The sequence below is a fragment of the Oncorhynchus masou genome, unplaced genomic scaffold (genome assembly GCF_036934945.1).
Source record: "Oncorhynchus masou masou isolate Uvic2021 unplaced genomic scaffold, UVic_Omas_1.1 unplaced_scaffold_712, whole genome shotgun sequence".
Taxonomy (NCBI): domain Eukaryota; kingdom Metazoa; phylum Chordata; class Actinopteri; order Salmoniformes; family Salmonidae; genus Oncorhynchus; species Oncorhynchus masou.
Genome location: NW_027013587.1, coordinates 338,269 through 366,040, shown reverse-complemented (window position 1 = coordinate 366,040; position 27,772 = coordinate 338,269). Strand labels below are relative to the sequence as shown.

At 49.2% G+C, this 27,772-nt stretch overlaps 2 pseudogenes; one reads left to right on the top strand and one right to left on the bottom strand.

The window, feature by feature from the left end:
- Positions 1-769: 769 nt before the first annotated feature.
- LOC135537138 (RNA exonuclease 5-like) lies at positions 770-21,148 on the bottom strand (annotated as a pseudogene).
- On the top strand, positions 21,125-27,772 carry LOC135537131 (ERI1 exoribonuclease 2-like; annotated as a pseudogene).

Here is a 27,772-nt window from a genome sequence, read left to right as displayed (position 1 = left end):
ATGTACTACCAGACAGTAGAAGCCTGCTCTCTATTGAATGACAGAACCATGTTAACAACAATCACCCGTTTATTAGGTGGACAGGATAAAGACGACACAAGGCATCATGGGATTCAGATCAGAAGCAGCAATTCAGGTCAAACACAGTGAGTTTACGTCCAAAATGGCACCCTAATAATCCTGTAGTTTGCCAGGACCCATGGCGTGCCCATAGTGCACACTACATAGGGAATAGGCTGCCCATAGTGCACACTACATAGGGAATAGGCTGCCCATAGTGCACACTACATAGGGAATAGGCTGCCCATAGTGCACACTACATAGGGAATAGGCTGCCCATAGTGCACACTACATAGGGAATAGGCTGCCCATAGTGCACACTACATAGGGAATAGGCTGCCCATAGTGCACACTACATAGGGAATAGGCTGCCCATAGTGCACACTACATAGGGAATAGGCTGCCCATAGTGCACACTACATAGGGAATAGGCTGCCCATAGTGCACACTACATAGGGAATAGGCTGCCCATAGTGCACACTACATAGGGAATAGGCTGCTCATAGTGCACACTACATAGGGAATAGGCTGCCCATAGTGCACACTGCATAGGGAATAGGCTGCCCATAGTGCACACTACATAGGGAATAGGCTGCCCATAGTGCACACTACATAGGGAATAGGGTGTCATATCAGACACATCCTGTGTTTTACCTTCAATTCATTGCCTGTGTCCCAAACCCCTGTCCAGCCTGTACTGAACGAAACATATCAGGCGCTCGTGAGTAGACTCACCTCTTTATTTAAAACATAACTTAATACTCTCGTAGCCTATAGCGGTCTTTGTTAGTCAAGTTGCAGCACTCCTGGGCTACAGCACACCAAGATGGTAAAACACGGTATCGCAGGCAAAGTGTTGCCAACATCTGTTAACTTTCCCAAAATGTCCCGTTTGGACGATTCACGAAATCAGGAGGGAGTAAGCAAGAAATCCAGGATCCTCCAACCGGGATTTCTGGGAATCTTGGGAAGGTACCCTATGCAGGAAGCATCAGGTCGTGGGCGTGGTCACTGAGTGCTGCTGACCCCTGTTTGACCTCCAGGAAACACAGACCATCGCCATGGGAACTGAAAAAAGCAAACCGACAGCGTATTAGAATACACCCCTCTCTAAATAATAGGAAACAACAGCCCCCCTGAGTTCCATCTCTCTATAGAAAACAACAGCCCCCCTGAGTTCCCTCTCTCTATAGAAAACAACAGCCCCCCTGAGTTCCCTCTCTCTATAGAAAACAACAGCCCCCCCTGAGTTCCCTCTCTCTATAGGAAACAACAGCCCCCTGAGTTCCCTCTCTATAGAAAACAACAGCCCCCCCTGAGTTCCCTCTCTCTATAGAAAACAACAGCCCCCTGAGTTCCCTCTCTCTATAAAACAACAGCCCCCCTGAGTTCCCTCTCTCTATAGAAAACAACAGCCCCCCTGAGTTCCCTCTCTCTATAGAAAACAACAGCCCCCTGAGTTCCCTCTCTCTATGAAAACAACAGCCCCCCTGAGTTCCCTCTCTCTATAGAAAACAAGCCCCCCTGAGTTCCCTCTCTCTATAGAAAACAACAGCCCCCCTGAGTCTCCTCTCTCTATAGAAAACAACAGCCCCCCTGAGTTCCCTCTCTCTATAGAAAACAACAGCCCCCTGAGTTCCCCTCTCTATAGAAAACAACAGCCCCCTGAGTTCCCTCTCTCTATAGAAAACAACAGCCCCCCTGAGTTCTCTCTCTATAGAAAACAACAGCCCCTGAGTTCCCTCTCTCTATGAAAACAACAGCCCCCCTGAGTTCCCCCTCTCTATAGAAAACAACAGCCCCCCTGAGTTCCCTCTCTCTATAGAAAACAACAGCCCCCCTGAGTTCCCTCTCTCTATAGAAAACAACAGCCCCCCTGAGTTCCCTCTCTCTATAGAAAACAGCCCCCCTGAGTTCCCTCTCTCATAGGAAACAACAGCCCCTGAGTTCCCTCTCTATAGAAAACAACAGCCCCCCTGAGTTCCCTCTCTCTATAGAAAACAACAGCCCCCCTGAGTTCCCTCTCTCTATAGAAAACAACAGCCCCCCTGAGTTCCCTCTCTCTATAGAAAACAACAGTCCCCCTGAGTTCCTCTCTCTATAGAAAACAACAGCCCCCTGAGTTCCCTCTCTATAGAAAACAACAGCCCCCTGAGTTCCCTCTCTCTATAGGAAACAACAGCCCCTCTGAGTTCCCTCTCTCTATAGAAAACAACAGCCCCCCTGAGTTCCCTCTCTCTATAGGAAACAACAGCCCCCTGAGTTCCCTCTCTATAGAAAACAACAGCCCCCCTGAGTTCCCTCTCTCTATAGAAAACAACAGCCCCCTGAGTTCCCTCTCTCTATAGAAAACAGCCCCCCTGAGTTCCCTCTCTCTATAGAAAACAACAGCCCCCCTGAGTTCCCTCTCTATAGAAAACAACAGCCCCCTGAGTTCCCTCTCTCTATAGAAAACAACAGCCCCCTGAGTTCCTCTCTCTATAGAAAACAACAGCCCCCTGAGTTCCCTCTCTCATAGAAAACAACAGCCCCCCTGAGTTCCCTCTCTCTATAGAAAACAACAGCCCCCTGAGTTCCCTCTCTCTATAGAAAACAACAGCCCCCCTGAGTTCCCTCTCTCTATAGAAAAAACAGCCCCCCTGAGTTCCCTCTCTCTATAGAAAACAACAGCCCCCCTGAGTTCCCTCTCTCATAGGAAACAACAGCCCCCTGAGTCTCCCTCTCTCTATAGAAAACAACAGCCCCCTGAGTTCCTCTCTATAAACAACAGCCCCTGAGTTCCTCTCTCTATAGAAAACAACAGCCCCCCTGAGTTCCCCTCTCTATAGGAAACAACAGCCCCCTGAGTTCCCTCTCTATAGAAAACAACAGTCCCCCTGAGTTCCCTCTCTCTATAGAAAACAACAGCCCCCTGAGTTCCCTCTCTCTATAGAAAACAACAGCCCCCTGAGTTCCCTCTCTCTATAGAAAACAACAGCCTTCTAGGTTCCCTCTCTATAGAAAACAACAGCCCCCTGAGTTCCCTCTCACTCTATAGAAAACAACAGCCCCCCTAGTTCCCCTCTCTATGAAAACAACAACCCCCCTGAGTTCCCTCTCTCTATAAAAAAAACAACAACCCCCCTGAGTTCCCTCTCTCTCTACTGAAAACAGCCCCCCCAGGGTTCCCTCTCTCTATAGAAACAACAGCCCCTCTGAGTTCCCTCTCTCTATAGAAAACAGCCCCCCTGAGTTCCTTCTCTCTATAGAAAACAACAACCCCCCTGAGTTCCCTCTCTCTATAGAAAACAGCCCCCTGAGTTCCCTCTCTCTATAGAAAACAACAGCCCCCTGAGTTCCCTCTCTCTATAGAAAACAGCCCCCCTGAGTTCCCTCTCTCTATAAACAGCCCCCATGAGTTCCTCTCTCTCTATGAAAACAGCCCCCTGAGTTCCCTCTCTCTGTAAACAACAGCCCCCTGAGTTCCCTCTCTCTATAGAAAACAACAGCCCCCTGAGTTCCCTCTCTCTATAGAAAACAACAGCCCCTGGGTTCCCTCTCTCTATAGAAAACCATGGCCCCACCCCTGAGTTCCCTCTCTCTATAGAAAACAACAGCCCCCCTGAGTTCCCTCTATAGAAAACAGCAATACCCCCTGAGTTTCCCTCTCTAAGCAAAGAAAACAACAGCCCCCCTGAGTTCCCTCTCTATAGAAAACAACAGCCCCCCTGAGTTCCCTCTCTATAGAAAACAGTCCCCCTGAGTTCTCTCTCTCTATAGAAAACAACAGCCCCCCTGAGTTCCCTCTCTATATAGAAAACAACAGCCCCCTGAGTTCTCTCTCTATGAAAACAACAGCCCCTATTTTCCCTCTCTCTATAGAAAACAACAGCCCCCTGATTTCCCTCTCTCTATAGAAAACAGCTAGTTCCTCTCTATAGAAAACAACAGCCCCCTGAGTTCCCCTCTCTCTGGAAACAACAGCCCCCTGAGTTCCCTCTCTATAGAAAACAACAGCCCCCCTGAGTTCCCTCTCTCTATAGAAAGCAACAGCCCCCCTGAGTTCCCTCTCTATAGAAAACAACAGCCCCCCTAGGTTCCCTCTCTCTATAGAAAACAACAGCCCCCTGAGTTCCCTCTCTCTATAGAAAACAGCCCCCCTGAGTTCCCTCTCTCTATAGAAAACAACAGCCCCCTGAGTTCCCCTCTCTCTATAGAAAACAGCCCCCCTGAGTTCCCTCTCTATAGAAAACAACAGCCCCCCTGAGTTCCCTCTCTATAGAAAACAACAGCCCCCTGAGTTCCCTCTCTATAGAAAACAGCCCCCCTGAGTTCCCTCTCTCTATAGAAAACAACAGCCCCCTGAGTTCCCTCTCTCTATAGAAAACAGCCCCCCTGAGTTCCCTCTCTCTATAGAAAACAGCCCCCCTGAGTTCCCTCTCTCTATAGAAAACAGCCCCCTGAGTTCCCTCTCTCTATAGAAAACAGCCCCCCTGAGTTCCCTCTCTCTATAGAAAACAACAGCCCCCTGAGTTCCCTCTCTCTATAGAAAACAGCCCCCTGAGTTCCCTCTCTCTATAGAACAACAGCCCCCTGAGTTCCCTCTCTCTATAGAAAACAACAGCCCCCCTGAGTTCCCTCTCTCTATAGAAAACAGCCCCCCCGGAGTTCCCTCTCTCTATAGAAAACAACAACCCCCCTGAGTTCCCTCTCTCTATAGAAAACAGCCCCCCCGAGTTCCCTCTCTCTATAGAAAACAGCCCCCCCGAGTTCCCTCTCTCTACAGAAAACAACAACCCATCCTGGGAAAACTCCCTTCCTCACCAGGGGTTGTATTCATGAGGAACCCATTGGAAACAAAGGGACAAAACAGGGAGGGGCTACCAGAACTAAACATCGTCCAAAACAGGGAGGGGCTACCATTAACTAAACATCGTCCAAAACAGGGAGGGACTACCATTAACTAAACATTGTCCAAAACAGGGAGGGACTACCATTAACTAAACATTGTCCAAAACAGGGAGGGGCTACCATAACTAAACATCGTCCAAAACAGGGAGGGGCTACCATAACTAAACATTGTCCAAAACAGGGAGGGACTACCATTAACTAAACATTGTCCAAAACAGGGAGGGACTACCATTAACTAAACATTGTCCAAAACAGGGAGGGACTACCATTAACTAAACATTGTCCAAAACAGGGAGGGGCTACCATAACTAAACATTGTCCAAAACAGGGAGGGGCTACCATAACTAAACATCGTCCAAAAACAGGGAGGGGCCACCATAACTAAACATCGTCCAAAAACAGGGAGGGGCTAACATAACTAAACATCGTTCAAAAAAGGAGAGACTAGTTGTTTTTGCAAAACGTTTTGCTACGCTGTGCCACAAATGGATACACCTCTTGGTGTCCTAAAATGACTTGGGCCCGATCTCAAATCACAACCCGTCAGCACAGATCTGAGAAGAGTTGACATGTTTAAGAAACCTGGTAATAGCTCCACATTGACCTCCTGATAGGCGAGGTGATATCAACATATTGCTCATACCAATTAAATCCTTTCAGATCTCCACAAGTGCACAAGGTGATGATTTGGGATTGGGCCAGTGTCTGTTCTCACCTGTTGTGACCAGGCAGCAGTACGATGCCAGGGTCTGTTTTCACCTGTTGTGAGCAGGCAGCAGTACGATGCTGAGGGTCTGTTCTCACCTGTTGTGACCAGGCAGCAGTACGATGCCAGGGTCTGTTCTCACCTGTTGTGACCAGGCAGCAGTACGATGCCAGGGTCTGTTCTCACCTGTTGTGACCAGGCAGCAGTACGATGCTGAGGGTCTGTTCTCACCTGTTGTGACCAGGCAGCAGTACGATGCTGAGGGTCTGTTCTCACCTGTTTTGACCAGGCAGCAGTACGATGCTGAGGGTCTGTTCTCACCTGTTGTGACCAGGCAGCAGTACGATGCCAGGGTCTGTTCTCACCTGTTGTGACCAGGCAGCAGTACGATGCTGAGGGTCAGTTCTCACCTGTTGTGACCAGGCAGCAGTACGATGCTGAGGGTGTCGTCAGGTGAGATCTGAACAACTACTATGCGCCGGTCCAACTTCCTCATCACGCCACGCCACTTCCTGTTCCTCTCTTCCGGTTTCCTCGACATGACTTCGTTCGGTGTCTCTCTGTCGGACCCGGTCGTCGTCGTCATAGTAGCCCAGGAGCACAGGTGGGGGCGCGAGTCAGGCTCTGCGGGTGCTCACCTTCCTGTCCCAGAGTTCCACAGGTGAGCTGAGGACCCGCGTCACAGCGTCAGCACTATCATACTCTGGAAAAATGTGCACATTTTTAATATAATGATTAACAAACAAATTGCATTTTAAAATTATACTTTTTTATATTTCGAACAACTAAAATTCTACGGCTAAAATTAGACCCAGGTCATGGATGATGGGCGGCAGCCTAGCCGTTAGAGTATTGGGCCGGTGACTTAAAGGTTGCTGGTTCAGATCCCTGAGCCAACAAGGGTAAGTTTCTCCGGATAAGAGCGTCTGCTAAATGACTAAAATGTAATAAATAATAAAAATACAATAATAATAAATAATATAATAAAAATAAATACAAATATATAATAAATACAAATACATAATGTAATACAAATAAATAAGAATAATATAATAATAAATAATAAAATACATAATAACAATAAAAAAGATGTTGGTACATGTGAAGCTTTGACTCACTTAAGAAAGCATGTCTCCTACGTTTCTGTCTTCCAGAGTGCTTTGCAGGTAGAATTACGCCTTGAACCGTTCCGTACTGTCCGAAGGCCTCGCGGAGGTCCTCTTCACAGAGTCCGGCAGTCTTAGCATGGAGCCTCGCTTCACCATTGGCTTCGGCTGCTATCTCTGCTAGCATAGTTTTCACTTGGAGCAGAGTGCCATTGACTTCAACTGAGAGCTCTGCTAGCTTAGCAAATTTAGCTTTAGCATGTAGCCCAGGGCCATTCGCTTCAGCTAGCTTAGCTTTAGCATTTAGAAAAGTTCCATTGACTTTCTCTAAGAGCCCCGAATGGTTCGCTTTAGCATGTAGCCGAGCTCTATTGACCTTAGCTGGGAGTGCTGCTATGTTAGCATTTATCCCAGTGCCATTGACTTTAGCTGCTGCGTTAGCATTTAGCCCAGTCTCATTGACTTCAGCTGCCGCATTAGCATTTAGCCCAGTCCCATTGACTTTGGCTGCAAACTGTGCTGTTTTAGCATTAGCCTTTAGCCCTGCGGCGTAGATGACGTTAGCATTTAGCGGGTCATCCTGCAGGGAACTCAGAAAGACGTCCAGATCCAACATGGACTCCTTTACAGGTCTCTGGACCTGACAGGTAGACGAGAGAACACACACTAGATTTACATTCAGAAAGAGCATGAGCAACAAGACAGAAGGGGATAATTACTGGAAGCAAAAGGTCAGAGGGAGAAATTAGAACAAGTATATGAAAAAAGGACAGAGCGAGGGAGAAAGAGAGTGGGGAGACTGACAGTGTGAAAGAGAGACAGGCAGGACAGAAAGCGATTGAGAGAGACAGAAAGCGATTGAGAGAGACAGAAAGCGATTGAGAGAGACAGCAAGCGATTGAGAGAGACAGCAAGCGATTGAGAGAGACAAAGCGATTGAGAGAGACAGCAAGCGATTGAGACAGAAAGCGATTGAGAGAGACAAATCGATTGAGAGAGACAAAGCGATTGAGAGAGACAAAGCGATTGAGAGAGACAAAGCGATTGAGAGAGACAAAGCGATTGAGAGTGACAGAAAGCGATTGAGAGAGACAGAAAGCGATTGAGAGAGACAGAAAGCGATTGAGAGAGACAGAAAAAAACCCAGACAGGTACATGAAGAGGGGGTTAGGAGAGAGAAACGTAGATAAACAGAAAACGAGGGACAGATCCAGACCTTGACGATGTGTCCGCTGTGTAGCAGTGTTCCGTTGAGCATCTCGACAGCCAGCTCAGCTCCCTCCAGCAGCTCAAACTCTACCTCTGCATGCACCTGCCGAGTCATCACAGGGTTAAAAGGTCAAACTCACATTTATGAAGCACATATACTCATAGGAAAGTAATCTTGAACACTAGTCACCGACTCCGGTTCTCATCAAGACTTTGATTAGTCGAATCAGGTGTTCGTGCTGGTCCGATGAAGTGGATGCTAAGCTACTGTTTCACGAACACAGACTGGAATATGTTCTGGGATTCATCCAATAATCAATAAGTGCATCGACGACAACGTCATCCCCAGTGAACGCAAGTAGAGCTGCCACTTTCAAGGAGAGGGACATTAATCCGGAGGCTTATAAGAAATTCCGCTACGACGTCCGACGAGCCATCAAACAGGCAAAGCGTCAATACAGGACTAAGATCGAATCCTACTACACCGGCTCTGATGCTCGAGGGATGTGACAGGGCTTGTAAACTATCACAGTATACAAAGCCAAACCCAGCCACGAGCTGCCCAGCGACGCAAGTTTGCCAGACAAGCTAAATTGCTTCTATGCTCACTTTGAGGCAAGCAATGCTGAACCATGCATGAGAGCACCAGCTGTTCCGGACAACTGTGTGATCACGCTCTCCGTAGCCGATGTGAGTAAGACCAAGGCCGCAGGGCCAGACGGAATACCAAGACGCATACGCTGACCATCTGGCAGGTGTCTTCACTGACATTTTCACCCTAACCCGGTCTGTAATACCAACTTGTTTCAAGCAGACCACCATTGTCCCGGTGCCCAAAAACGCCCAGGTGACCTGCCTAAATGACTATCGCCCCGTAGCACTCACATATATAGCCATGAAATGCTTTGAAAGGCTGGTCATGGCTCACATCAACACCATCATCATCCCAGAGACCCTGGACCCAGTCCCATTCACATTACCCAACAGATACACAGACGACTCAATCTCTATTGTCATCCACACTGCCTTCACCCATCTGGACAAAAGGATTACCTACCTGTATGTGAGAATGCTGTCCATTGACTACAGCTCAGCAATCAACACCACAGTCACCTCCAAGCTCATCACTGAGCTAAACACCTTCCTCTGCAACTGGATCTGGACTTACTGACGGGCCGGCTCTAGGCGTTAAGGGTAGGCAACAACACATCCGCCACGCTGACCACCAACACGGGCCGGCTCTAGGCGTTAAGGGTAGGCAACAACACATCCGCCACGCTGACCACCAACACGGGCCGTCTCTAGGCGTTAAGGGTAGGCAACAACACATCCGCCACGCTGACCAACAACACGGGCCGGCTCTAGGCGTTAAGGGTAGGCAACAACACATCCGCCATGCTGACCAACAACACGGGCCGGCTCTAGGCGTTAAGGGTAGGCAACAACACATCCGCCACGCTGACCACCAACACGGGCCGCTCGGCTATGTGCTTAGTTCCATCATGTATTCATTATTCACCCTACGATCGCGTGTCCGCGCACGACTCCAACACCATCATCAAATTTACCTGATGACACGACAGTGGTAGGACTGATCACCGACGACGATGAAGCAGCCTATAGGGAGGAGATCAGAGGCCTGGCCGTGTGGTGCCAGGACAACATCCTCTCCCTCAACGTCAGAAAGACAAAGGAGTTGATCGTGGACTACAGGAAACGGAGGGGTGAGCCACGCCTCCAACCACATCAACGGGGCTGTAGTGGAGCAGGTCGAGAGCCCCCAGCCACATCAACGGGGCTGTAGTGGAGCAGGTCGAGAGCCCCCAGCCACATCAACGGGGCTGTAGTGGAGCAGGTCGAGAGCCCCCAGCCACATCAACGGGGCTGTAGTGGAGCAGGTCGAGAGCCCCCAGCCACATCAACGGGGCTGTAGTGGAGCAGGTCGAGAGCCCCCAGCCACATCAACGGGGCTGTAGTGGAGCGGGTCGAGATCCCCCAGCCACATCAACGGGGCTGTAGTGGAGCGGATCGAGATCCCCCAGCCACATCAACGGGGCTGTAGTGGAGCGGGTCGAGAGCCTCCAAGTTCCTCAGTATCCACATTGCTAAGGAATGAACATGGTCCACACACACACATGAGATCACGACGGGGCCTCTTCCCCCTCGGGAGGCTGAGGAGATTTGGCCTCAGACACCAGAGCACGACGGGGCCTCTTCCCCCTCGGGAGGCGGAGGAGATTTGGCCTCAGACACGAGAGCATGACGGGGCCTCTTCCCCCTCGGGAGGCTGAGGAGATGGCCTCAGACACAACAGAGCACGACGGGGCCTCTTCCCCTCGGGAGGCGGAGGAGATTTGGCCTCAGACACAACAGAGCACGACGGGGCCTCTTCCCCCTCGGGAGGCGGAGGAGATTTGGCCTCAGACACGAGAGCATGACGGGGCCTCTTCCCCCTCGGGAGGCTGAGGAGATTTGGCCTCAGACACAACAGAGCACGACGGGGCCTCTTCCCCCTCGGGAGGCGGAGGAGATTTGGCCTCAGACACGAGAGCACGACGACGCCTCTTCCCCCTCGGGAGGCTGAGGAGATTTGGCCTCAGACACCAGAGCACGACGGGGCCTCTTCCCCCTCGGGAGGCGGAGGAGATTTGGCCTCAGACACGAGAGCATGACGGTGCCTCTTCCCCCTCGGGAGGCTGAGGAGATTTGGCCCTCAGTTCTACAGCTACACCATTGAGAGCATCTATGGACCCCCTGGGGGAAAAAATGTGTACTCTGAAAATTAGAACCTAACGCCACACTCACACACCCCAGTACACACTACATATGCCCAGACACACCACACCCCAGTACACACTACATACGCCCAGACACACACTCACACACCCCAGTACACACTACATACGCCCAGACACACACTCACACACCCCAGTACACACTACATATGTCCACACACACCACACCCCAGTACAGACTACACACGCCCAGACACACCACACCCCAGTACAGACTACACACGCCCAGACACACACTACACACACACTACACACTACACACACACACTACACACGCCTACACACTACACACACACGCCCAGACACACACTACACACACGCCCAGACACACACTACACACTACACATACACACTACACACACACACGCCCAGACACACACTACACACGCCCAGACACACTACACACGCCCAGACACACACCTACACACGTACAGCCCTTAGCCTGGATACAGCCCTTAGCCTGGATACAGCCCTTAGCCTGGATACAGCCCTTAGCCTGGATACAGCCCTGAGCCTGGATACAGCCCTGAGCCTCGGTACAGCCCTGAGCCTCGGTACAGCCCTTAGCCTCGGTACAGCCCTTAGCCTCGGTACAGCCCTTAGCCTCGGTACAGCCCTTAGCCTCGGTACAGCCCTTAGCCTCGGTACAGCCCTTAGCCTCGGTACAGCCCTTAGCACTTAGCGGAGGTATATTGGCCATATACCACAAACCCCCGAGGTGCCTTATTGCTATTATAAATTGGTTACTAACTTAATTAGAAGGGTAAAAATATTGTCTTTCAGCCAATCAGCATTGTGTCACTTTCTATCTATTTACCATGTTTGTCTTTAACTCTTAACATGATTTGGATGGAACAAAAGCCTCTACCCATTGGAGATCCCTGGGCCAGAACTCATAAAGCATCTCTGAGAAGGAGAGCTGATCTAGGATCATCTTTGCCTTTTAGGTTTTAATGAATGGACAAGGGGGACCTGATCCTAGATCAGCTCTACTGTGGTAACGAATGGACAAGGGGGACCTGATCCTAGATCAGCTCTACTGTGGTAACGAATGGACAAGGGGGACCTGATCCTAGATCAGCTCTACTGTGGTAACGAATGGACAAGGGGGACCTGATCCTAGATCAGCTCTACTGTGGTAACGAATAGACAAGGGGGACCTGATCCTAGATCAGCACGACTGAGACGCTTTATGGCTTCTGATTTCTGGTCACGTACCCTCTGAGTGGCGTTCAACAGCCTGACAGCTCGTACGTTTCCACAGCTGCTGAACAGCCTCCTCACAGCCCTCTCTGTGTAGTCGCTAGGCAACGGCCCTGCAAACACCACACACATCTCTCTCAGACGCTGAGACATCTGGAACACATGACACGACACACACATACAAAGTTCATTTAGACAGATATGACATCAACATGTATACAGTTAGCGCCCCCTATTGGAATATAGTCATAACATCCAATAGGACTAGTTCAGTATACAGTTAGCGCCCCCTATTGGAATATAGTCATAACATCCAACAGTTCAGTATACAGTTAGCGCCCCCTATTGGAATATAGTCATAACATCCAACAGTTCAGTTTACAGTTAGCGCCCCTATTGGAATATAGTCATAACATCCAACAGTTCAGTATACAGTTAGCGCCCCCTATTGGAATATAGTCATAACATCCAACAGTTCAGTTTACAGTTAGCGCCCCCTATTGGAATATAGTCATAACATCCAACAGTTCAGTGTACAGTTAGCGCCCCCTATTGGAATATAGTCATAACATCCAACAGTTCAGTTTACAGTTAGCGCCCCCTATTGGAATATAGTCATAACATCCAACAGGACTAGTTCAGTATACAGTTAGCGCCCCCTATTGGAATATAGTCATAACATCCAACAGTTCAGTATACAGTTAGCGCCCCCTATTGGAATATTACATCCAACAGTTCAGTATACAGTTAGTTCAGTAGACAGATTCATAACCTGTGGTAGTGATAGATATGACAGACAGAGAGGTAGACAGATTCATACCGTGTGGTAGATATGACAGACAGAGAGGTAGACAGATTCATACCGTGTGATAGAGGTAGACAGATTCATACCGTGTGGTAGTGATAGATATGACAGACAGAGAGGTAGTCAGATTCATACCGTGTGGTAGATATGACAGAGAGGTAGACAGATTCATACCGTGTGATAGTGATGACAGACAGAGCGGTAGACAGATTCATACCGTGTGATAGTGATAGATATGACAGACAGAGAGGTAGACAGATTCATACCGTGTGGTAGTGATAGATATGACAGACAGAGAGGTAGACAGATTCATACCGTGTGGTAGTGATAGATATGACAGACAGAGAGGTAGACAGATTCATACCGTGTGATAGATATGACAGACAGAGAGGTAGACAGATTCATACCGTGTGGTAGTGATAGATATGACAGACAGAGAGGTAGACAGATTCATACCGTGTGGTAGTGATAGATATGACAGACAGAGAGGTAGACAGATTCATACCGTGTGATAGATATGACAGACAGAGAGGTAGACAGATTCATACCGTGTGGTAGTGATAGATATGACAGACAGAGAGGTAGACAGATTCATACCGTGTGGTAGATATGACAGAGGTAGACAGATTCATACCGTGTGGTAGATATGACAGAGAGGTAGACAGATTCATACCGTGTGGTAGATATGACAGAGAGGTAGACAGATTCATACCGTGTGATAGTGATAGATTTGACAGATAGAGGTAGACAGATTCATACCGTGTGGTAGTGATAGATATGACAGACAGAGAGGTAGACAGATTCATACCGTGTGGTAGTGATAGATATGACAGACAGAGGTAGACAGATTCATACCGTGTGGTAGTGATAGATATGACAGACAGAGGTAGACAGATTCATACCGTGTGATAGATATGACAGACAGAGAGGTAGACAGATTCATACCGTGTGGTAGTGATAGATATGACAGACAGAGAGGTAGACAGATTCATACCGTGTGGTAGATATGACAGAGGTAGACAGATTCATACCGTGTGGTAGATATGACAGAGGTAGACAGATTCATACCGTGTGGTAGATATGACAGAGGTAGACAGATTCATACCGTGTGGTAGATATGACAGAGGGTAGACAGATTCATACCGTGTGGTAGATATGACAGAGAGGTAGACAGATTCATACCGTGTGGTAGTGCTGGTCAGTAGAGATCATAGCCTTCAGATGGTCAGAGAAGGAAGACAACTGGACAACGCTGAACGAGTGAGAGTCTAGTCCTCTTTGAAAGGAAGACAAGACCTGGAGGAGAGAATGAGGGATAGTTAGGGTGGAGGGTTTAGGAGGTAGGGTGGAGGGTTTAGGAGGTAGGGTGGAGGGTTTAGGAGGTAGGGTGGAGGGTTTAGGAGGTAGGGTGGAGGGTTGAGGAGGTAGGGTGGAGGGTTGAGGAGGTAGGGTGGAGGGTTTAGGAGGTAGGGTGGAGGGTTTAGGAGGTAGGGTGGAGGGTTGAGGAGGTAGAGTGGAGGGTTTAGGAGGTAGGGTGGAGGGTTTAGGAGGTAGGGTGGAGGGTTGAGGAGGTAGGGTGGAGGGTTGAGGAGGTAGGGTGGAGGGTTTAGGAGGTAGGGTGGAGGGTTGAGGAGGTAGAGTGGAGGGTTTAGGAGGTAGGGTGGGTTTAGGAGGTAGGGTGGAGGGTTGAGGAGGTAGGGTGGAGGGTTGAGGAGGTAGGGTGGAGGTTGAGGAGGTAGGGTGGAGGGTTGAGGAGGTAGGGTGGAGGGTTGAGGAGGTAGGGTGGAGGGTTTAGGAGGTAGGGTGGAGGGTTGAGGAGGTAGGGTGGAGGGTTGAGGAGGTAGGGTGGAGGGTTGAGGAGGTAGGGTGGAGGGTTGAGGAGGTAGGGTGGAGGGTTGAGGAGGTAGGGTGGAGGGTTGAGGAGGTAGGGTGGAGGGTTTAGGAGGTAGGGTGGAGGGTTGAGGAGGTAGGGTGGAGGGTTGGAGGTTAGGCAGGTTAGGTTACTTTTTCAAACTGGTCCCCAGTGGGAATCGAACCCACAACCCTGGTATTGCAAATGCCATACTCTACCAACTGAGCCCCATGGCCCATCACGCGTCTCACCTCTCTGTCTGAGCTGTGCCACTGCTGATTGGACAGATCCAGGGTGTTGTCAGCACGCTTCCCTATAAACACGACTGATTGGCCAGAACTCTTCAGGGCCTCGGCAAACCTGAGAGAACTACAGCAGTGTTATTACTACAAGAGAGAAATGAGAGCCACACTCAAACCTGAGAGAACTACAGCAGAGTTGTTACTACAAGAGAGAAATGAGAGCCACACTCAAACCTGAGAGAACTACAGCAGAGTTGTTACTACAAGAGAGAAATGAGAGCCACACTCAAACCTGAGAGAACTACAGCCGAGTTGTTACTACAAGAGAGAAATGAGAGCCACACTCAAACCTGAGAGCTACAGCAGTGTTGTTACTACAAGAGAGAAATGAGAGCCACACTCAAACCTGACAGAGCTACAGTAGTGTTGTTACTACAAGAGAGAAATGAGAGCCACATTCTTGGAGCTCCGATGCGATCATTTAATAACCATTTACACAGACGAGCTGTCTTCATCACCCTTTTCCAGGTGTTCTCCTCCCCTAGCCAGCACCTCTCCTAAACAGGTGTTCTCCTCCCCTAGCCAGCACCTCTCCTAAACAGGTGTTCTCCTCCCCTAGCCAGCACCTCTCCTAAACAGGTGTTCTCCTCCCCTAGCCAGCACCTCTCCTAAACAGGTGTTCTCCTCCCCTAGCCAGCACCTCTCCTAAACAGGTGTTCTCCTCCCCCTAGCCAGCACCTCTCCTAAACAGGTGTTCTCCTCCCCTTGTCAGCACCTCTCCTAAACAGGTGTTCTCCTCCCCTAGCCAGCACCTCTCCTAAACAGGTGTTCTCCTCCCCTAGCCAGCACCTCTCCTAAACAGGTGTTCTCCTCCCCTAGCCAGCACCTCTCCTAAACAGGTGTTCTCCTCCCCTTGTCAGCACCTCTCCTAAACAGGTGTTCTCCTCCCCCTAGCCAGCACCTCTCCTAAACAGGTGTTCTCCTCCCCTAGCCAGCACCTCTCCTAAACAGGTGTTCTCCTCCCCTAGCCAGCACCTCTCCTAAACAGGTGTTCTCCTCCCCTAGCCAGCACCTCTCCTAAACAGGTGTTCTCCTCCCCTAGCCAGCACCTCTCCTAAACAGGTGTTCTCCTCCCCTAGCCAGCACCTCTCCTAAACAGGTGTTCTCCTCCCCTAGCCAGCACCTCTCCTAAACAGGTGTGTTTATTTCGCCTCAGGCTAATACAAGAGGAACCACATATGGAAAAGAGGGGAAGGGTTTGTTGGTCACACCTGTTGTTGTGTGTAGATGTTGCTCTGTTGACAGGAGGCTGGTACATGGCAGGGCGAATACCCCACAGCTCTTCACAATACAGCTCCACTACCTGATACAGAACACACACTGGTTACTCAGCCTGGGAGTCTGTGTGTGTACCTGTCGTGGTCCAGTGTGTGTGTGTCGTACCTGTCGTGGTCCAGTGTGTGTGTGTCGTACCTGTCGTGGTCCAGTGTGTGTGTGTCGTGGTCCAGTGTGTGTGTGTCGTGGTCCAGTGTGTGTGTGTCGTGGTCCAGTGTGTGTGTGTCGTACCTGTCGTGGTCCAGTGTGTGTGTGTGTCGTGGTCCAGTGTGTGTGTGGTGGTCCAGTGTGTGTGTGTGTCGTGGTCGTGTGTGTGTGTCGTGGTCCAGTGTGTGTCGTGGTCCAGTGTGTGTGTGTCGTACCTGTCGTGGTCCAGTGTGTGTGTGTCGTGGTCCAGTGTGTGTGTGTCGTGGTCCAGTGTGTGGGTGTGTCGTACCTGTCGTGGTCCAGTGTGTGTGTGTTGTGGTCCAGTGTGTGTGTGTCGTGGTCCAGTGTGTGTGTGTCGTACCTGTCGTGGTCCAGTGTGTATGAAGTACTGGGCCAGTTCCAGGGCAGCCTGGGCGTCCTCTGTGGGGTCATGACCTTTCCTCTCCTCCGTCTGGATCTGCTTCCTGTGGGTCACAAACATAAGAGTTGGGTGAAGTTGCCCCTAGACACTGATCCTGGGTCAGTTTAACATTGTCCCCAACTAATGGGTAAGGTTAGGATTACGGGAGGGCAAGCTGATCCTAGATCTGTACCTAGGAGACCCCCCCCCCCCCAACTGATGGGTAAGGTTAGGATTACGGGAGGGCAAGCTGATCCTAGATCTGTACCTAGGAGAACCCCCAACTTATGGGTAAGGTTAGGACTACGGGAGGGCAAGCTGATCCTAGATCTGTACCTAGGGGGACCCCCCCCCAGAGCAGAAACACACACAAACATGCTGCAGTTCCTACCGATTATGGAACGCAGTGGTGTGTTGTGAGTGTGTGTGTGTGTTGTCAGAGTGTGTGTGTGTGTGTGTGTGTGTTGTCAGTGTGTGTGTGTTGTCTGTGTGTGTGTGTGTGTGTGTTGTCAGTGTGTGTGTTGTCAGTGTGTGTGTCAGTGTGTGTGTTGTCAGTGTGTGTGTGTGTGTGTTTGTCAGTGTGTGTTGTCAGTGTGTGTGTGTGTGTGTTGTCAGTGTGTGTGTTGTCAGTGTGTGTGTGTGTGTCAGTGTGTGTGTGTGTGTTGTCAGTGTGTGTGTGTGTGTTGTCAGTGTGTGTTGTCAGTGTGTGTGTGTGTTGTCAGTGTGTGTGTGTGTTGTCAGTGTGTGTGTGTTGTGAACTCACTTGAGCACGGTCTCAGCCAGCACCTTGAGTTTAAACCTCCGTCCAAACTCTCTCCTGTACAGCAGGGAGGTGTCAATCACATGGGGGTGGATCAGCTGGGAGGAGACAACACAACAGGTCAGAGGTCAGGGGTCAGCTGAGACGAGACAACAGGTCACAGATCAGGGGCTTAGGGGTCAGGGGTCAGCTGAGACAAGGCCGGATCGAATTCATTAGCGCTCACAGGAGCAAAACGCTTTTCAATGAAAACTAAAAACAAGGGTTTCTTATTTGACAAATTCAGGTCGGTCCCTCCTCGTTTTGGCCCGTTTAGTTCCTAGTGAATATGAATATATCTGACATGATTCCTATTCTACCTGACAGTCATATCTGTTCTACAACATACATTTCTATCTGAACGTTCTGTAATGTTATATTCTCCTGAACAGGCCTCGGGCATTGCTGCTAGTTGCCATTGCAACCACTATCGTCATGGCTACATTGGTAAACCAAAGGCGACTCACGTTCAGGGCCCTGAGGTCGTTCTCAAGGGAGTGGCCAACCAGGACCGCGTCCCGGGGCAACACTTTCTTGAGCTCTGATTGGACTTCTCTCAGGGTGGTGGTGATTGGCTGCAGCATTGCACGGGTGATACCAGAGAACCTACCAGGGGAGAGGAGAGGTTACGTACAGATATTGAGAAGCGCACACACACACACACACACACACACACACACACACACACACACACACACACACACACTCCGCTTACTGTGTAAGGTAGTGTAGGATGCGGTTGGGAGGTTTGACCAGCTCGTCCAGAACACAGCTCCCTCTGCTGTCTACTAGAGAGACGCGTGTCAGCTCGTTGCCCCATTCTGTCAGACACTACAAACACACACACACACACATTAGACAAACACACACACACATTAGACAAACACACACACACACATTAGACAAACACACACAGACACACACACACACACACACACACATTAGACACCGAGCAATAACTAGAGAACAAAATGGAGGTTTCATCTACTGTTAATAAAATCTATGAATGTATGACATGAATACGGGATGTCACAATGGCACCCTATTCCCTATGTAGTGCACAACTTTAGACCAGAGCCCTATGGCATCCTATTCCCTATGTAGTGCACAACTTTAGACCAGAGCCCTATGGCATCCTATTCCCTATGTAGTGCACTACTTTCGACCAGAGCCCTATGGCACCCTATTCCCTATATAGTGCACTACTTTAGACCAGAGCCCTATGGCACCCTATTCCCTATGTAGTGCACAACTTTAGACCAGAGCCCTATGGCACCCTATTCCCTATATAGTCCACTACTTTAGACCAGAGCCCTATGGCACCCTATTCCCTCTATAGTCCACTACTTTAGACCAGAGCCCTATGGCACCCTATTCCCTCTATAGTCCACTACTTTAGACCAGAGCCCTATGGCACCCTATTCCCTATATAGTGCACTACTTTGAACCAGAGCCCTATGACTGACTGTCAGTCACACAGTCGTGTCCTCACCATCTCACAGTCCAGCCCATAGAGAGGACTACTGTCAGTCACACAGTCGTCACTGTCTGTACACACAAACCCCTCACTGCCAGGCATACCTGGAAAACACACCACAGAGAGACATGAGAGAGAGAGAGAGAGAGAGAGAGACATGAGAGAGAGAGAGAGACATGAGAGAGAGAGAGACCTGTGTGAGTGTCCAGTGTGTGTGAGTGTCCAGTGTGTGTGTCTCACCGCGGACAGGGAAGTGTTTCTTGATCATCTCCTCCTGGGTGAGGAGGTATCCAGTCAGCCCTCTGGTCTCCAGACCAAACTTCCTGATCACTGGGTGCCACTGCAGACCTACTCACACACACACACACACACACACACACACACACACCACACACACACACACACCACACACACACACACACACACACACACACCGGAAATCAACGTCCTAACAATTAGACCAAGAGGAAATTCCTCCTTGCGCCGAGAGTGGCTGATTTTTAAGTCTCAGGCAGGGCTACCCATACATACCTCCCTCTGGCTGAGCGTTCTTCTGGTCCCCGAGCGCATCGGCAGGACTGTTGTTGACAACTTCACTGCTAAATATCTCAGAAATCATGTTGCCAGGCGATGGAGTATAACTGTGTCTCTGAGGTCAGGGGGGGGGAGGGGGTAAATGTCACAGTGGAATCTTATGCAATATGACTGACATAGTCCGTGTCCTAGATGTCACCCTGTTCCCTATAGAGTGCACTACTTTCTGGCCCATACAATTCTGGTCAAAGGTAGTGCACTATGTAGGGAATAGGGTTCCATAGGGTCAGGTCAAAAGTAGTGCACTATGTAGGGAATAGGGTGCCATTTGATCCTTGACTTACAGAGGTGTACTTGGTGCGGAGGTGTTTAAAGTGCAGGTAGTGTCTGTAGAAGTGGGCCTGGCTCAGTCCTTCTAGAAGGATCACGCTCACCCCTGACACATTCTTCTGGTGGTGGAGGGGCGACACCAACTGAAACAGATACAAGACAATAACACTGATGTTGTCACCTATCCATCCACACATATCTATCATGTTGATGTTGTGGCACAATGTTTGCTTCAGTTCCTGTCGTGGTGTGACGTCCATCTCTATGGGAGTAGTGTTATTGCCTCGAGAGTCTAGACTCTGATCTAAAAATAAGTTTTGAGGTGTTTGTTGTTATTGTTGTTGTTGTAGCTAGCTAGCTAACATACCTGGGTTGTTTCAGCCCACCAGTGTTCCCCAGAGCAGCAAACTGAAGCAGTTCCGTCAGATCTTTCAACGTGACCGGTTCCTGGAGACGGTCAAACGGCAGAGAGAGCCGCGGGGGTCGGGAACCGGAACGGTGCTCAGACTCTGGAACTCGGTTACTCTCGGTCTCTTTCACTCCTTTACTACTCTCTGGTGTTGGGGGAAGGTTCCCTCTTTCTCTTGAGACAGACTTGTGGCTCCATGTGCTTACGGGGAGTCCCAGGTTGATGAAGGAAGGTTGTAGCTCTGAGAACAAGTTCTCATGAACGTCAGCAGCTGTGTTGGCTGGCTCGTTGTTGTGACTCAAACTGGACATGGATCCGAGTGAAGAAAGTCAATTATATCATGTTAGCTTTGTCTACTTTTGGAAAATATCAAGTTATTTCAGAATAGGACAGTTAGTTTAGCTGGCTACTTTATTAATCCTGCTTTTATGGATCAAACCCGGTATCAGCCAACGGAGTTTTCAGAAGATACATCGAGCGATCATATCCTAGCAACAGTCCCAACCGTGACAAAATACCATGACATTTGCTTTTATTTATTTAATAAGTCTTCCTTATGTCGTTGACTTGTCTGTTTTTTTTTTTTTACTGGGGATCAAACTCTACACTACTGCATCTCGACTCGGTCGACGAGAAGTGATCGTGACTTGTTTTATTTACAAAACCACAACAATCCTATCCATACGCAAACAATAAGTAAATACAGTACAGCATGTCCGAAATCTACTAACAAGTTACAGTGTGACTAAGTGCAAATAAAGATCAATACCTCGTAGTGGGTCAATCTGTTTTGTGAAGATTTCCTGCTTCGCCTCACACGTTTCCATGCTGCTGATCGATCATCGCTTCCTGCTCGATTTGTTTTCCCTTTCAGCCCAAACCAGTCGAGCGCAGCACAGTATTCACCGATGAGACGAGAATTCAAAAGAAGATCACCGCGAATCCAACACTGCTTTGTTATTAATGAAGTTGTATGCGATATTTTTAACCTGGTACTTTTATTTTTAAAGTCGTACTTCGGTTGTCACATTGTTTATATTTTAATGTGCACTATTCGTAACGCAGTTGAGTCCGTGGCCTGAAGAAAACGACATGTCTACAAAGAAACTGGCGAAGTAAGTAACGTTGGCTAGCTTTCTAGCTAAAAATATATCTAGACAGCCATACTAGCCGAGAAACAATGTAATTCAAATGCCGACTTACCATGATTCTCAAATGTTTTTTAGCGCTCCCATGAACATAAAAGTACAACGAGTAATATTCACAGTAGCAGGACATGACAAAACTGATAGGATGATTGTCTTCCATAAACAACAGACAATTAGGGTTCGTGAGAAACGCAGTCGGTCATCAACTGGACAGAAGAAACCACTAACATCGAGTAAGAGTCTTTTCAAACGCCCTCCATGTTTGGTTTTCTGCTTGAATCAATGACGTCTCGTTCAACTTTCATCACTTTTGACTTTCTACTTTCCAGATCAAATTTTCCCATATCTGATTGTCATCGACTTCGAATCCACATGCTGGAGAGAGAGGAACAGCTACGGGCAGGAGATTAGTAAGGATACACTACTTTCACAGTATTTGTGGTAAAATCATACCTACATACTGTAACCATTGCACTTTTTATTGTCCTCCCCCTTTCTCCCACTTTCCTCCTCCTTGCCTCCCCCTCCCCTCCTCCCCCTTGCCTCCCCCTCCCTCCCCTCCCCCCTTGCCTCCCCCTCCCTCCTCCCCCTTGCTCCCCCCCCCCTCTCCCCCTTGCCTCCCCCCCCCTCTCCCCCTTGCCTCCCTCTCCCTCCCTCCTTGCCTCCTCCTCCCCTCTCCCTCTCCCCCTTGCCTCCCCTCTCTCCCTCTCCTCCTTGCCCCCTCCTCCCCCTTGCCCCCTCCCCCTCCTCCCCCTTGCCCTCTCCCCTCCTCCCCCTTGCCTCCCCCCATCTAGTTGAGTTTCCTGCTGTTCTCCTGAACACCTGTACAGGTGAGGTGGAGTCAGAGTTCCATACGTACGTTCAGCCACAGGAGCACCCGTACTGTCTGACTTCTGCACCGAGCTCACTGGAATCACACAGGTATTCACACACCCTTCTTCCCTGTGGCCTGTTCAACAGGATGGTAACAATATTTTAAGCATTAGCCAACATCCGTGTGTGTTAGAAAACCTTTAGTTTCTCTTCTACAGCAACAGGTGGAGGCCGGGGGTTCCCCTCCTCACTCGGTTTGTTATTCATTTTGTCTACAGCAACAGGTGGAGGCCGGGGTTCCCCTCCTCACTCTGTTTGTTATTCATTTTGTTTACAGCAACAGGTGGAGGCCGGGGTTCCCCTCCTCACTCTGTTTGTTATTCATTTTGTCTACAGCAACAGGTGGAGGCCGGGGTTCCCCTCCTCACTCTGTTTGTTATTCATTTTGTCTACAGCAACAGGTGGAGGCCGGGGTTCCCCCTCCTCACTCTGTTTGTTATTCATTTTGTCTACAGCAACAGGTGGAGGCCGGGGTTCCCCTCCTCACTCTGTTTGTTATTCATTTTGTCTACAGCAACAGGTGGAGGCCAGGGTTCCCCTCCTCACTCAGTTTGTTATTCATTTTGTCTACAGCAACAGGTGGAGGCCGGGTTCCCCTCCACATCTGTCTGTCTCGGTTCTCCCGGTGGCTGCAGACTCTGGAGCACCAGAGGGGTGTGGTCTTCCCAGGACCAGAGGGCTCCAGGCGCAGAGCAGCGCCCCTGTGCCTTCGTCACCTGGTCAGGTATTGTAGCTTAGGATAGGAAAGGTTACCTGGGTCACCTTCAAATGGGAAGAAATGTTTTGATACGAAAATCAGAAATTCTTATTTCCCTCCCTTTCTCTGTCGGCCCAGGACTCATATCTGACTATATACTGCCTTTCTCTGTCGGCCCAGGACTCATATCTGACTATATACTGCCTTTCTCTGTAGGCCCAGGACTCATATCTGACTATATAATGCCTTTCCAGTGGATTCTTTGTTAAGGTTTAGAGAAAATAAGGACATTTGCACACTTTAGTACAGTCTCAAACATTTAGTGGGGATAACCCTGTTCAACTTGATTATCTGTGTTCTATTGTTTCAGACTGGGACCTGGGGGTGTGTCTGCTGTATGAGTGTAAACGGAAGCAGCTCCACAAACCTGCTGTTCTGAACAGCTGGATAGACCTGAGAGCTACGTACAGAGTAGGTGGTGTGTGTGTGTTACTCTAAACCCATTCTAACTCGTGTGTGTGTCTCTTTCAGCTGTTCTACAACAGAAAACCCAAGGGACTGAATGGAGCTTTACAGGATCTAGGGATGTGTGTGTGTGTGTGTGTGTGTGTGTGTTACTCTTAACCCATTCTAACTCGTGTGTGTGTGTTACTCTTAACCCATTCTAACTCGTGTGTGTGTGTGTGTGTGTGTGTGTGTGTGTGTGTGTGTGTGTCTCAGCTGTTCTACAACAGAAAACCCAAGGGACTGAATGGAGCTTTACAGGATCTAGGGATACAGTTCTCTGGACGGGAGCACTCAGGTACACACAGACCAAAAACATCTCTCTGTTATCATTTATAGTGCTGGAAATTAACAGAAATCCGTGTTGTTTTAAAAAAAAAAAACTTATTGACTGACGTAGGTTCAATTATTTAAATTCCATTTAGTTTTTTTTTTATTTTCTGTGAGCTCAATGTGTCGTTGCTATGGAGATGCGTCAGATCCGGCCTGAACTGCGTGATGTTGTAGTTTCCAACAGGCCAATATTCCACATAGTTTAGCGCGTACAATGTGGTAATTCACTACAATAACCATAATCCATTGCTCTACTTGTCCGGTCTGTTTTATTTTATGCCTGCTACGAAAGAGGCTGAAGAGAGCAGCTGTTGCTTTACGAGCTAAGTGATTGATAGTTGGTAATCAGCAGTCAGAAAAGTATGCCTTGTTTACTTTGAGGAACTACAAAAATAGTGATTTTTGTCGGACAGCATAGGCAGCAGCTCTATAGAGATCAACCAAATGTTAAATATGTAACAACTGAAATATATTTTATTAGAGTGAAGTGAATAAATGGTTAATAGGTGATGATCAGTAACGGGCAGTCCCTACCATCATGGGATTTTTAGTAATAGTTGGATTCTGTGTTAAAGCATCCCACATAATCTAAAACCCTGGCTCCATTAAAAAAAATTATCGAACCATCCTCAAAAAGTACTAATCGCTCAGCACAAGTGGCTGGCTAGCGATTAGCATTCTCAGCACAAGTGGCTGGCTAGCGATTAGCATTCTCAGCACAAGTGGCTGGCTAGCGATTAGCATTCTCAGCACAAGTGGCTGGCTAGCGATTAGCATTCTCAGCACAAGTGGCTGGCTAGCGATTAGCATTCTCAGCACAAGTGGCTGGCTAGCGATTAGCATTCTCAGCACAAGTGGCTGGCTAGCGATTAGCATTCTTAGCACAAGTCATTTAATAACATTAGGATCAAAACACACACAACTCCAGTCATTATTGTTAGTTACTGTGAATAATATACATATTGTTGGAAGGTCTGGATGAAGCCCATAAGATTCATATAAAACAACGTTAATATTTCTCTTAAGCATTTTTTGAAAATCTAGACACAAAAATATTTTTTGTTGAATGTTATTTGCAGGTCTGGACGACGCCCGTAACACTGCCCACCTGGCCTGGAGGATGATGAGGGATGGCTCTGTGATGAAGATTACACGCAGTCTGGAGCGGGTGAGTGGCTCCCTGACAAACCCCCCCCCACTCCTACACCCCCAGTACTAACAACCCCACTGTGCTGACAACCCCTGGACTACTGTACTACGCCCCTAAAGACTCACCCAGTGGCGAACTACATTGAACCCTTGGATTTCTGTCCACGCCCCAGAACACCCACTCCTCCTCCCGTAAAGACTTACGCAGGTGACTCCTCCCCCCCCCCGTTCCATACACACCTGGGTTGTATTCATTAGTGCAAACCGTAGTGAAACATTTTGCAATGATTTGTTTCTTATTGGAGTCCTTGTTGCGGGTCAGTTTTCTTTCATTTGGTTTCTAGTGAATATTACTCCTCTGTTTACTGGACTGACTATCCATAAAGTTGGTTAAAAATGTTTGGGGGATTTGGGCCTTGTGAGTGGTGCAGCGGTCTCAGGCACTGCATCGCAGTGCTAAAGGTGTCACTACAGACATGGGTTCGATCCCAGGCTGTTTCACAACCGGCCATGATCGGGAGTTCCATAGGGCAGCGCACAATCGGCCCGGGTTCGGGGAGGGTTTGGCCGTGGGGGGAGGGGCTTTACTTGGCTCATCGCGCTCTAGTGACTCCTTGTGGCAGGCCGGGCGCCTGCAGTCTGACCTCGGTCGTCAGTTTATGTGGATGGCTTCTGGGTTAAGTGGGCGTGTGTTAAGAAGCGCGGTCGGTAGGTCATGTTTTGGAGGACGCATGACTCGACCTTCGCCTCCCGTTGGGGGAGTTTCAGCAACGAGACAAGATCGTATTAACAAAAATGGGGAGAAAAATGATAATGTATTGATTTATTTGATTTGTTTACCTCTCAGGCGCTTTGAAGACCAAACCCCTGTTTGGAAATGGGAACGTGCCAGGGATGGTTGTCCTGGCAACAAGAGGGATAACAAAACCACTATCAAAAACCCCTCCAAGACGACAGGGAGAAGGCGGCGGCCATCTTGAAAATCGACCCAACAGCAAGCCAGTTAGCAACACGGACGTTGTTGAGACACGACCCAAGCCTGCAGACAACATGGTTCCCAACACAGAGGTGAACTCCAACTTAACCGCTGAACCTGTTCAGTATCAGAGTATTGTTTCACCGAAGACCCTTCTCAATGGTCTGACCACTCCAATGTGTGGTGGTGGTAGCAGAACAGTTAGAATCGGAACCATACGGTGCATCTCCTCTCCTATGACTTTCAATATCCCCTCTCCTCATCACTACAACAACAGCCTCGTTCTGGTCTCCACCACTGTGAATTGCATGACCCATCTACCCCAGCCAGACCCGACCCTTAACCCGGAACAAGGAAGTATGGAGGAGGACGTGCCCATCTTGGTGGAAACGGAGTCGTGCGGTTCGTACGACGACGTGGTATTGGAGGAGGACTGGGATGTCACGGTTGGTGACGAGGCTTCTGTTGCTGATGTCACAGAGAACCAGAGGTTTCATGTGGATGATACCTCGGTTTATGGGAGGACCTTGCTGTGTCCAAGCCCAGTACATTCACATCCTGGTAGAGGTCCAACCAACAGTAGGCCTCGGTCCAATAACACCAACACGCCCTGCCAACATCTGACCAGCCTGGTACACAAGACCGATACGAGAACATCCTCCAGTAACTTGGTGTCTTTCAAGGCTGGGACAACAAGGTCCTACAACACTTCTGCACCCAATAGTCTGTCCACTTCCTCTTTTGTCACACCCAGACCCGTTACCACTGGCTCAAACCTCTCAGATACACGGACAAGACTGAACACGGAAACGTCAAACTCCTTTGTGATCGACAAGAACGAATCGAGAGCATCCGCAAGTTCTGCGAAAGCTGCGACAACGAGGATATACAACACCTCTGGGTCAAATAGTTCATGCAGTTTCTCCTTCGACAAACCCAGACCTGTTACCCATGATTCCTTCCGCTCAGCTACACGGTCAAGACCACAAACGGCAACATCGAACAACTCCTTTGTGATCTACAAGGACAAGCCGAGAGCCTCAAATACCTCTTCTTCATCCAGTATTTCTATCACATCCAATACCTCAACAGCATCCAATCATTCCTTTGTCAAACCCAGACCAGACCTCCAGAACTCCAACCTCCATGCTACACGGTCAAGACCTCTCACAACAAACAACTCCTTCACACCCATGTCCTCTACGACAAACCTTCCCAATCCTTCCGTCACCAGACCCAAACCAGTTACCACCAGCAGTGACTCTAACCTCTCTGCTTCACAGACACCAAACGGCACTGCATCCAGTCTTTCCTTTGCCAGGCCCGGACCTGTCGTCCATAACCCCGACCCATCGACTTCACGTTCGAGGCTGCACGCAGAGACTCCAAACGCATCTTTCACGATCCACAAGTACTCCTCTTGCCTCTCCTCTGTCTCTCGTCCTTCTGTCGGTGGATCGTTCTCCGTCCTCTCCTCGTCCGTCAACCGCTCCTCGCTCCCGCCGACCCGCAGCACCAAGATTACGGCCCGCTGTGCGACTGCGGGCGACGAGCCAAGCGTCTAACGGTGTGTAACGGCGGCCCGAACCAAGGCCGAGCGTTCTACTGCTGTACGGTGCGTAAACACGGCCCCCCGGGGGACCAGGAAGGGATGTGAGTTATTTAAGTGGGAGTCTGCTCTCCAGGCTAAATCACCAGCCTCCGCTGCCAACTCCATCGCTCTGTGTTTTGGTCTCAACTCCAGTGTTGTTCGTCCCCTGTCATCGTCTAGGACAAGATATCAGTTAGCTTGA